At 44.3% G+C, this 10,910-nt stretch overlaps 1 pseudogene; it reads right to left on the bottom strand.

The window, feature by feature from the left end:
• Positions 1-783: 783 nt before the first annotated feature.
• LOC120392634 lies at positions 784-10,092 on the bottom strand (annotated as a pseudogene).
• Positions 10,093-10,910: the final 818 nt, after the last annotated feature.

Below are 10,910 nucleotides of genomic sequence, written 5' to 3'. Positions count from 1 at the left end.
TCAGTACTCTCAAGATAAAGGCCAGTTATGGGTCTATCCATGCTAAGGCTTTGCTGAGCTATAAAATACTACTCCTCTTTGGAGTTTTTGTTTTTTTTAAAAAGCATACACTCTTGGTTGGATTTTAAAACTGATTGGGTGGCGGGGGGGGGGGTGCAGGGTTTATAAAATTCTGTGAAGACATCATATTCTAAGAAGGGCTTTAAAAGGGTTTCATCGAAGAAATCTTTCCATGTTGAAGGCTTCTGACTAGCTGGTGAGAGCCTTCAGGATGGGAATCTGCTCAACTCATCTGGCTTTGCAGCTCATCTTTATGAGAAGCCTCCCTGCTGATCCCTGTCATTTAACTGTGGCTGCTCCTCATTTAACTTTAGGTACTCTCTCAGTGGCATAAGGGCTGCTCTAACACAGTAGTTCTCAACCTTTCCAGACTACTGTACCCCTTTCAGGAGGCTGATTTGTCTTGAGTACCCCCAAGTTTCACCTCACTTAAAAACGACTTGCTTACAAAGTCAGACAAAAATAGAAAAGTGTCACAGCAGACTAGTACAGAAAAATTGCTTACTCTGATTTTTACCATATAATTATAAAATAAATTGATTGGAATATAAATATTGTACTATACACTGAAATGAAAGTACATAGAGCCATATAAACAAGTCATTGTCTGTATGAAACTTTAGTTTGTATTGACTTGGCTAGTGCATTTCATGTAACCTGTCATAATACTAAGCAAATAGCTAGAGGGGGGTATGTGCATCCCTGGGGTGAGAATCACTGCTCTAAAACGCTGAATCACAAGCAGCTCCAATAAAGGTTAAGTTACAAACAAGTACGCAGGAGGTGACTGACAATGGCAAGGTACAGCAGAGGTCTCAGTCTAATAGAATGAGACAGCTACTCAAAAGGATTGGGAGCAAGAGTCCTAACACGACTGAAAACTCTGGATGAGGAGAGACAGACGCAGAGTGACTGGGTGCTCTGAAACATTTATTACTACCAGTTTAGTAGAGGCGCTGTGGTTTCCCCATGGTGCTCTTGATGTACAACATGCACATTCTGACAGTTCTTCAGCAAGAACACCAGGAAGTCGATGGCCAGGTGAAAGTTGTAGACTAGCTCATCTTCAGTCATTTTTACATGGCCAACAGCCACTGCCAGACAAAGCACCTGGGGCAGGGAGAAGGACAATGTCATCATTCAGCTCCACTGATACAGACTTTATAGTACAGTCAGTTTAAAGACAACCATACAATAGCTTAAGTAGATTCAGTCATCAAAATATGTACATAATTAGATTAAGGGGCTGGTTTAAATCTTTGGAATCCATCTGTAGGCTGCAATTGAGTCTTCCCATAAATCTTTTTTTAAAAGATAAAATGTTATACTACAGGGTTTACAATTCCCCAATTACAACAATTCCTCCACAGCCTGGAAATGCTTTATGGAATTCCAAAGTTTCCAGAGTTTGATACTTGAAGACTCCATTAAATGCACCATTTGTGAAATTTAGATCTGAACAGCTTTACATTCGACCAAGCTCAACCTAATTTTTTCAGTTCCTTTATAAAAAAACCAGACATAACTTTGCCACTGGCTTCCACATGCTGTAACGAAACATGTATGCTAAAAAACTGGGTGCAATCTTTGCTGATGATTATACAGTACTTTTTATTAGAAGATCTCAAAGTACTTTAAAAAAGGTTGTAAGTATGATTATTCTTGTTTTGTGGATCAGAAACTTGAGGCAGAGGTTAAGTGACTTGCTCTACACCATAAGATCAATGACAGACCAGGGAAGAGAACTGAATTTTATCAATACCCAGTCCAATACACACTCCTCCCTACACTGTGCAATAAAATTTTTAAAGATAAATCTCTCCTCCCCAACCAACAGGTTCCACAAAATCACTAATCCATGCTGCACAGAATATTTGTTTTACAATAATCTGTTTTGTTTATATTTTTCATATTAGAAAAATCATTAGGATCATATTATTTCTGCTTTTTTGCATCTCAGCCACCAAGCTTTGCTTTTCCTTCTGTAAACACTACACCCTGGGTACCAAATTTGCTCAAATCTATGATATATAGCCAGATTACAGACTGAAGAAAAGTTTAAAATGGAAATAATAGATCAATACTGCAGTGCCAGGAATTCAGTAGCTCAAGCAGTTTAGTGAAAGATTGATATGTTCAAAGACTAACACTTTTGCTCTTGGTTCATTCAAGTTGTTTTTAAATCAAGTGGCCAATTAAGCTTGATGGGAAATACTCAGTCAAGCAATATTTGCTGAGTCAGGTTTTGACCATCATGCTGCCAGACATGAAGATTAAGCATTTGAATTAGGGCTGTGTTCATTTAAAACTCTGGTTCCATCCTCTATATTAACTTTCTTGAAAGTTAAACTTTTAAAGCAAACATAAGAAAGCACTACTTGAAACTCACTGTTTCACCTGTAAGACTGTGAAGTTCATTTGCACAGTATTAAGCATAAAGCTTCAGCTACTACATACATCAGTCTATATAATACAAATCTATTATCCTAATTCCTGGCTAACTGAAGCTTGACCACTTGATCCTCCCTAACTGCAGGAGCCAATCATGCCAGGTGCTGCGCATGTCCTTAATTCCCACTGACTTCAGTGAGCATCAAGAGCCCTCAGCATTTTCCAAGTTCAGGCCCCTTAACTTGCATCTGTAGTTTAAAACAAATTGTAAATTCCCTCCATCCTCAGGTTACATCTGAATGCTTTGTGTTCCCTAAACACACAAACTGAGATTGACAAGATATTTTCCACTAGCAGCCTCCTTAACAACACTGGAGGAAAACTGCAGTCCAGCCCTGACAGTGCAAATCCATGTATAATGGCAGGCAGCCAATAACTTCATTACAGTCCTGACTCCCATCACATGCTGTGTAACTGACTTCTGGGGTTTTGCATTTATTGTTTACCTTTTTCATTTGAAATTTGCTGATAGACTGGACTTCATTGACCTTGGCCACCATGTTTTCATTGTGAGCAAAGAGGGAGGGGAACTTGGCAGCTTTGTTCAGACCCTGACCCAAGGTCAGAGGAATCTGTTTGATATGGGACTCTGAAGCCAGAAAGCCACTGTACTTCTTAGCTATGGGGGAAAAAAAAAAAAAAAGATTAATGCATAGAACATTGCAGTTCTGCCCACACCTATTTTAATACAGGGTTTGATTTACACCTCACTTAGAGAAACTTGCAAACTGTTGTGAGCACTTAATGGTTCTTAGCAACAAAGGCTCTTTGTATATTTACAGGTTTCAAAGTAGCAGCCGTGTTAGTCTGTATCCGCAAAAAGAACAGGAGGACTTGTGGCACCTTAGAGATTAACAAATTTATTTGAGCATAAGCTTTCGTGGGCTACAGCCCACTTCATCGGACGCATGGAATGGAACATATAGTGAGGAGAGAGAGACACATACAGAGAGCATGAAAAGGTGGGAGTTGCCCAACCAACTCTAAGAGGCTAATTAATTAAGATGGTCGGGCAACTCCCACCTTTTCATGCTCTCTGTATGTAATGCTCTCTTCTTCAGACCTTGATGTCCACATGAGGGATATTCTGCGGCGACTTTGGCACTCATCAGTGTCACTGGACCTGCTAGAGTGAGGTGCAGGAGGCACAGGAAGGGCGTGGAAAGCCACCATCAGGAAGGAAAATGACACACACTGTCATGCTGCATCAGCACCACACACCTTGCGAGGAGCAGGCAGAGCTGGCAGCCTTATAACAATCACCTGTGGTCTTTATCACCACTGCCTGTCTGGCTTCTCCAACTGGTCAGAAGGATCAGCATGAGAGCCTCACCACATCTCCGCTCCATTTTTAAGACCCAGGATGAAGTCTGTCAGCCATACCACTTGGGGCAAGGGTGTATGAACTACCGGGCAATTCAGCACTGCCACCTCATGCAGTTGTATCAAACAGTCAGCATGTGCCAACCACATGTATTCTGGGTGCCTGGAGGAGAAGGATTTGCAGGCCAAAGGCTGGGTGGAATCAGAGAGGTCTCCAAGCCAGGCTGTACCAGAAATGTTTGTCCCTTCTGTGGGTCATAGTTTTTTCAGGCTGATCCAGCAGCTCACAGTTCACAAACACAGGAGAACAGAACAACAAAGAAGCTTCCAAAATGACAGATTCACCCAAAGTTAGAATTTAAGACTTGATGAAGCTCAAAGATGAAAATCAATATGCATGGAGGAGAAAAGCTGTGATGATAGTTAGCAGCAGAGGCATGGATACTCTGCCACAAATCGTATGTCTCTCTTCACCAGAGATTTCCAGTCATGGAGTTTAACATTTAGGAAAAAGCACTGTCATTATTGCCAGCACAGAGGCGAGGACAGCAACAGTGGGGAGTTCGTTTGCCCGGTCAATAACTTTGCTTGCTTGCTAATTAACACACCAGGGTGGAGAAGAAACTTCAAAACCAGGTTTATTTGAGCCCAAATAAGGTGCAAGGAGACACATGTAATCTCCAAATCCTGCACACACGATACAAACAGCTCTCTCTCTTTATACATGATTTCAGCTAAGCATTTCCATTTCCCCCACCCTCCTCCTCCCTTACCCCCCCTTCTTGCCCCTCACGTCCCTACATTCCCATGCTTACCAAATACACTTTGCAATATAATTACACTAAACAGGTAAAAATCATACTTGGCAAAAAACCACTTTAGCTTTCGTTAAATACCTCTTCTGTGAACAGTTATCTGTACTTTCCCACACGTGGGAACTCACGTTCTGTTCGCATATAACTTTAATTACAGCATCTGCTTTTAACCTATCTTATTTAGTATTGGCTACATCCCAGTGTCCAAGCAGCCTTGCAGCTGCCAGTAGTCAACACATAACACAAGAGGTTACACAAAGTTTAAATAAGGCTAACACAAAGCTTGCACTTTACATAAAGGTACTTTGGGTCACATAGAGTTTGAAAGCCATCCTCTGAGTTACCTAGATTTATGCCTAAGTGACACCAACAGCTTTTCTACCCACAAAACAGAGGAGAGTTCTTACTTGCGTGGTTTCACTTGGAGTCCCTTGCAGGATCTACAGCACTGCATTGTTACCCAGGGTGTCACAGGAAAAACTTACTGCTGGGGATTTTGAAGAGACAAAGAGCAGATCAGAAACTGAAAGGATCCAACTGAATTAATCACTCTGTACAGGATGCACGGCACCTGTACAGGGTACATTAGCTGCCTCGAGAAACCACCTTGCTAATCCCACCAACCAGAAATTTGGCTGAGTTTAGCTTCTGCATAGCATTCTAGAAATTAAACATTATTCAAAGAATACAGCAGCAGGGCCTAGGTACAGCAATAATAAAAATGGAAGTAACGCTTGTAATGGTGAATTACAAGAATTAGATCCTTTGTTCTTTTGCTCTTCCAATAATCTCAGGGGGCTCAGAGCTACGAGGAATCCCTGTTTTCAATACAGTAACAATTTCTCTTTTCAGCCATGTTCCTCATTCCACAGCCCCAATGATGCTGAAGCCACAAAGCCCAAAATGAGAAAAGCAGCCACAGTGACAGTTTCTTCCATCAAAGAGTTTATACAATATAGCTGGGTTCACAAAGAACTAGCTTCTGCACGATTCACATGTGGAGAGCAGGTCCAGCAATGGCTATTAAGCCAAAACAGTCAAGGACACCTTCCCATGTTCTGCATGTCACTGCAAAGCACTCTGTCAGGAGCTGGGACTAGAGATCATAGAGCTGGGAAGGGACCTTAGGAAGGTCACCTAGTCCAGTCCCCTGCACTCTTGGCAGGATTAGTTATCTAGATACATTCCTGACAGGTGTTTGTCCTAACCTGCTCTTAAAAATCTCCAATGAGTGGAGATTCCACTTGTACCTCCCGAGCCAATTTATTCCAGTGCTTAACCACTTTGACAGTTAAGAAGTTCTCTCCTAATATCTTAAAACCTAAAGCATCCTTCACCCTGCAATTTTAAGCCCATTTGCTTCTTGTCCTATCCTCAGAGGTTAAGAACAATTTTCTTCCTCCTCCCTAACAACCTTTTTATATACTTAGGAAACTTATGACCCCTCTCAGTCATCTCTTTTCCAGACTAAAACAAACCCAATTTTTTCAATCTTCCCTTACAGGTCATTTCTAAGACCTTTAATCATTTTTATTGCACTTCTCTGGACTGTCTCCCAGATTGGTCCACATCTTTTCTGAAATGTAGCACCAGAACTGGACACAATACTCCACTTATCAGAGGGGTAGTGTGTTAGTCTGGATCTGTAAAAGCAGCAAAGAATCCTGTGGCACCTTATAGACTAACAGACATTTGCAGCATAGAGGCTTTCATTGGGTGAATACCCTTAAGTCAACATAATACTCCACTTGAGGAGGCCCTAATCAGGTGCAGGTAGTGGGGAGAAGAATTACTTCCTTTGTGTCTTAACACATAACACTCCTGCTAATACATCCCAGAAGGATGTTTTGCTTTTTCTTACAACAGATGCTGTAGCTGTTGTGGCTCATGTAGCTTGTGGTCCACTACTGGCTTCAAGTCCCCCCTTTCTGCAGCACTCTCCACTGCCTAGGCAGTCAGTGCCCATTTTGTGTGTGGCCACAAGTGACTGTGCCCAGCCTAAGTGGAGAAACTTTGCATTTGCCACTTATTGAATTTCAGCCCTATTGACATCAGACCATTTCTCCAGTTTCTCAGATCATTTTTGAATTTTTAATCCGCCCCTGCCAAAGCGCTTACCCCCTTCAGCAGCTTGGTATCAGTCCCCAAACGTTATACGTGCTGGCTACACCAGTCTCTACATCACCTGAGGTGCTGAAGCCAAGCGGCTAGGGCAGAATCCCAGAGAGGCCCGGCTGGCCCGGCCTGCGCGTGTACGGCTCAGCCCCAGCGGAGCCAATTCCCCGGGACGCACAATGCGAGAGCCGGGCCCACCCGGCAGGCGGCACCGAATCCAACGCTTCAGCCCCTCTCCCGTCGGGCCACGCCCGCCTGTAGAAGGTAGCCGCCAGGGGTGGTGGCTTCTACTACACGCTCCTAATAAACCAGGGGCCTGCTCTCGCGAGGAATTTGGGCGTTGCGCTCTCGCGAGGATTCAGGCGTTAGCGCCATGGGACGCCATTTTGCAAAGGCGGAGGGGAAATGAGAAAATGGCTTTGTATGGAGGCATGCCATCTTGAGGCAGGCAGGCGTTACACTTTCACCCCGCAGATTGATGCGCCAGGGCAGCCGCGCTGCAGTGATTTCCTTCCCTACACGCTGCTGGATGTTCTGATGGCAGGAGAGCCGGGAGTCCACGGGGCAGAAAGCGCTGGAGGCTGAACCGGGTGCTGAGAGCCATTGGCCCCAGCTTGCACCCCTGGTTTCCAAGCGCCAGGCCAAGCCTCAGCAGAGAAGCAGAGCAGTGCATGTGCAGCCCTGCGGGCGCTTTCATACCCGGCTGAGGATTTGTAGCAAGTTGGGGAAGCTGGCTGGATGCTTGGCTTTGAAGCCCAGGCTGCTTTGTCAGAGCCAGCAAAAAAATCCTGTGGGCCCAGGGTACTGCCTGCTGTTTCCCAGAATGCTAGCAGGAGTGTGGGGACCACCCACTGCCTGCCCAAACTCACCCTGCACTGTGTGCATGCCAGGAGCCTGGCATAGCATGTTTGCCTTGTGGCAACGTCCTCGCTGAAGTCATGGTGCTAAGGGAGGACAGAGAGTTCTTATTAACTACCACAGAGATCTTTGATGGAAGAAGATCCATAGACCATAAAGCCAGAGCGGTGCTAAGTACATAGAGGCGTCTCCCAGATGAGACATGACCAAAGCAAGACTTTATCTCACTCTTAAAGCCGTCCTTATTTCAACGCAAATGATTAAAATGCACTAACTAGAGGCACGTTGCCTTAGACAAAACAGCTAACAACTCTCATTAAAGACAAACTTAGTAGCAGCAGTCTTTGGGGGAGATTGAGTAGTTTTAAAGTTGAACCACAACCAGTGTGATATAGGTGTTACCAGTGACTTGTGACAGGTAACCTGGTTCCCATCTGTCAAAGACACCGAACAGCTTCTGGCAGAAGTCTGAAGACATGCAGCAACCCTAAACATTGGGAATTGCCGTGTTCAAAATAATTAGGATGTATTTCAAGCTATCACTTTTGTGTGCTAATGCTATGAAAGATTACGTGTTCATATGTTCTATAAATCCCGATAATAGTGAGTTAGATATTGAATAACATCCATTGTAAATATGAGATTTTAAGCAGTAGGTTAATAGCCACCATTAATATAAGATTCTCACATTTCCCCTACTGTGGACACAGCATTAGCACCTACCAGAAACTGTTCTGAATGTACCAGCAGAGATCCTGGTGAGACTTTTCAAGGGAATATAAACAGAGTTTCAAATGTATGTTTGTTTTTTTAACTAGCCTCTTTTGTGTGAGGTTTCAAGCGATTAGGTCTTGAAGCACTGCAGTATAATTTAAGGCCAAACATCTTATGTGCTCAGGAGTCACAAGCAAAGTGGTTCCTTACGCATGTATGGTTGACAAGTTACTCAGATGCAAAACTAGCTGCAACAAGACACGTTGAACTGAGGAACATCAGGACTGTGCCTCAAAAACTTAGTAAAACGATCAATTCTCATCATGACACTGCATGTGAAGCTGGTAAATGTTTGCGCCTTCTCCATGCTGCCCTCGCTCCAGTCATGGGTAACAGATAATAACTTTGATCTTAGCACTAAAGGTTTTGCATTTATGACCCAGCAGGCATTCCTTGGTCAAAGCTCTTACACTTTAAATTATAAACAGAAGATTTTGCAGGGCATTCCTGGGCTTAAAAGGTTAAGGAGAAGAGTCTGCAGTGGATTTCCCTAGACATAATATGCACAACCAGCTGATTAAATCAACATGGACAGTACCTGTCTCTCCCCACCCAACCAACAGGCTTGGTTTTAAAGCATAGAGATGTAGATTCATGAGTCAGAACTCTCTTCCTAACTAATTGCTAACCATAACTCCACAGAGACCATCAGAGGACATGATTGTAACGACTTGTACAAAGCTTGTACTTAATAAGATCAGTTGTGATAAAAGTGGCAATTTTCTGTAATGTTAGCCTTGAATCTATATGACCTCAAATTCCATTATATGCCATTGTTATTCAGCAGGTGGAAAGGAAAAAACCCGTTTGCGCTCGAGGCTGGCTAGAGCCTGGTATGAATGGCACCCTGGCTCTGAGAGGCCAGGTCTACGCACAAAATTAGATAGAGCACTCTTCCGTCTCTCAGGAGATGTGAAAAATCCACTCCTTACCCCAGCGGCATGGATTCAGCAATCTCAGCCCCATGAGCAGCTCTGGGTGAGAAGCAGCTATGTTTTTAAGGCCATTGAAAGTGTTAAGATCAGCTTAGAATGCATTTTGCTTTTATTTCATTTGACCAAATCTGACTTGTGCTTTGATGCATAATAATTTAAAATCGATCTTTATAATTAATAAATCTGTTTGTTTATTCTACCTGAAGCAGTGTGTTTGGTATGCAGAGTGTCAGAGGCTCCCCTTGGGATAATAAGCCTGGTACATATCAATGTCTTTGTTAAATCGATTAATTTATATAAGCTGCAGCATCCAGTGGGCATAACTGGACAGTGCAAGACGGAGGTTCCTAGAGTTGTGTCTGGGACCAGAGATATTGGCTAGTGTCATTCGCTTGCAAGTAGCTGGGAGCAGCTGACATGCCAGAGGCTGTGCATGAATGGCCCAGGGGTGGGGGTGGGGTGGGGGCTCTCACAGCAGAGCAGGGTAAGGCTGGCTCCCAGAGTCAAGGGTTAGTGTGGCCTAGCAGATCACCGGGCCAGATAACACCAGAGGGGAATGTCACACCCACCTCTCAGCAGGGAAGCTGGGCAACATTCCCCAGCACCAGAACAAAAGAATTGGCTGCTGAACGGATTGGGGCTCTCACCTGGAGTCTGACCAAGGAGGTCGGACTGAGAGACACATAGAGCTTGAACACGGGGCTCACTGCAGCAGGGCTGGGCGCTGGGCTAAGCAGAATGGGCGATGCTTTGACCGTCATGTCTCTATGCTAACCTAAGGCCTTCCTGTGCTGTGTCCCAGTTGACTAATAAACCCGACTTTTGACAATGCTGTCCGAGCATCACTGCAAACGCTTGCTGAGGTGCATTAATCTCTGAAGAGTGTACAAATCTCCATCAGGAGTCTCTCTCTCTGGTGGACTCGCCGAAGAGAGCTTGTGGTGTGAAGCAGGCGTGCTGAAGGCCTAGAGGTCCAGTCTAAGGGGGTGGTGAAGAGAGATGGGTTACCCTGGAGGAAGAATGGGATCCTAGGAGGGTCAAGCACAGTGAAGGCCTCCTAGAGATTGTTCCAAAGCTGGGGGCATAGCACCGATTTTGTGAACCCGTGACAAGTATATTTGCCTTGATGATCCATTTGTGGACCCGTAACACAAGTATATTTGCCTTGATGATCCACTTCAGGAGATGATGCCCTAGAACTTCAGCCACTATACAGATATCTGCAGCTGGGACAAGGAGAAAGAGGGACACCCTGACCCAAAGAGCCCCCAGGATTCTTAGCGTTGAAAATAAATCCACCCTGCTTCTGCCACCTGATGTTGCAGCGCCTCCATCGAGCTATGCAGCATGTGTGTGTGTGTGAACTCTCCTCAGCATTGGTAGCAGCTACATAAAACTAAAAACAGCTAAGGATGAAATGGGTTTGGAGCAAATGTATTAACAGCAGCAATGCCAAATTCTGGGAAGAGGCCATCTGTACAATGAGCCGTGTGTGAACTGCTGCTAGCGTTTAAACCAGTGGTCCCCAAACTTTTCAGTCATGGCCCCTTGCCTAACTCTGTCCATGCCCATCCCCTGG

The sequence above is a fragment of the Mauremys reevesii genome, unplaced genomic scaffold, assembly GCF_016161935.1.
Source record: "Mauremys reevesii isolate NIE-2019 unplaced genomic scaffold, ASM1616193v1 Contig106, whole genome shotgun sequence".
NCBI lineage: Eukaryota > Metazoa > Chordata > Testudines > Geoemydidae > Mauremys > Mauremys reevesii.
This window is presented reverse-complemented; position numbering and strand designations above follow the sequence as displayed.